This window comes from Mobula hypostoma, chromosome 23 (assembly GCF_963921235.1).
Source record: "Mobula hypostoma chromosome 23, sMobHyp1.1, whole genome shotgun sequence".
NCBI lineage: Eukaryota > Metazoa > Chordata > Chondrichthyes > Myliobatiformes > Myliobatidae > Mobula > Mobula hypostoma.
The window spans coordinates 4,791,894-4,793,567 of NC_086119.1; positions in this window are offsets into that span (position 1 = coordinate 4,791,894).

The following is a 1,674-nucleotide window of genomic DNA, read 5'->3' on the forward strand; positions in this document are numbered from 1 at the left end:
TATATCAATAGAGAAAAGAAAAAAAAACCCAAAAAAAGACCCAAAAAAAAACCCACCGTGCAACTAAACTAAAAGCAAAGCAAAATCATCTCCATCTATCCATCAATCTTAGTCTACAAAAATGGTAGAGGAATTCAGCAAGTTAGGCAGCTTCTAGGGAAGGGAATAAATGGTCAATGTTTTGGGCTGAGGCCCTTCATCACAGTGGAAAGGAAGGGTGACGAAGCCAGAGTAAAAAAGTGGGGGAAGGGGAAAGAGTACAAGTAGGCGGGTGATAGGTGAGGGGGAAGGTGGGTGTGTGGGGGAGAGGGGATGAAGTAAGAAGCTGGGAGGGAATAGATGGAAGAGGTAAAGGACTGAAGGAGGAATCTGATAAGAGGGGACAATGGACCATGGAAGAAAGAGGGTCACCAAAGGGAGGTGATAGGCAGGTGAGGAGAAGGGATAAGAGGGGAACCACTGGAAGGGCATCTTCTCGCAGCTACCATTGGGCAGGAGATACTGAAGTCTGAAATCCCACATCACCATGTTCAAGAGTTTCCCTTCAACCATATAGTTATTAAACCAAATGACAGAACAACACTGTGACCATTTTGATCAGTTTGGAATAAAATGGACTTTTTATTTTAATTGTGTATAATGTAAGTTTAATTGATGTTTTTCATGTTGTGAATGTTGTTTTTATAAAGGTTCTGTGCCTGTGATGCTGCTGCAAGTAAGATTTTCATTGCACTAAATACATATATAGCAATAACCTAGGCTTTGACTGTGCACAAAATGCAGGAGGAACTCAGAAAGTTAGGCAGCATCCATCCATGGAGGTGAATAAACAGTTGATGTTTTGGCCTGAGATGCTTCATCAGGACTGGAATGCTTCTGGCTTCTGCCCTCTACAAATGCTGCCTGACTTAGAACATAGAACATAGAATAGTACAGCACATTACAGGCCCTTCAGCCCACAATGTTGTGCCGACCCTCAAACCCTGCCTTCCATATAAGCCCCTACCTTAAATTCCTCCATATACTCGTCTAGTAGTCTCTTAAACTTCATGAGTGTATCTGCCTCCACCACTGACTCAGGCAGTGCATTCCACACACCAACCACTCTCTGAGTAAAAAACCTTCCTCTAATAACCCCCTTGAACTTCCCACCCCTTACCTTAAAGCCATGTCCTCTTGTATTGAGCAGTGGTGCCCTGGGGAAGAGGTGCTGGCTATCCAGTCTATCTATTCCTCTTATTATCTTGTACACCTCTATCATGTCTCCTCTCATCCTCCTTCTCTCCAAAGAGTAAAACCCTAGCTCCCTTAATCTCTGATCATAATGCATACTCTCTAAACCAGGCAGCATTCTGGTAAATCTCCTCTGTACCCTTTCCAATGCTTCCACATCCTTCCTGTAGTGAGGCTACCAGAACTGGACACAATACTCCAATTGTGACTTGCTGAGTTCCTCCAGAATTTTGTGTGTGTGTGTGTTGCTCTGGATTTCTAACATATGCAGATTATCTTGTATTTGGATGAGGAATTGGAAATGGTCGAGCTTTATCCGCGTTGCCCAGTAGGTTCGGAGTTTAACAGTGATGAGACTGAGCAACAATGAGTCCTCCCGGCCCGGGGGGGAGGGTGGCGCTGCAGAGCCCAACAAGCTATCCCAACATTCCTGGTTTGCTC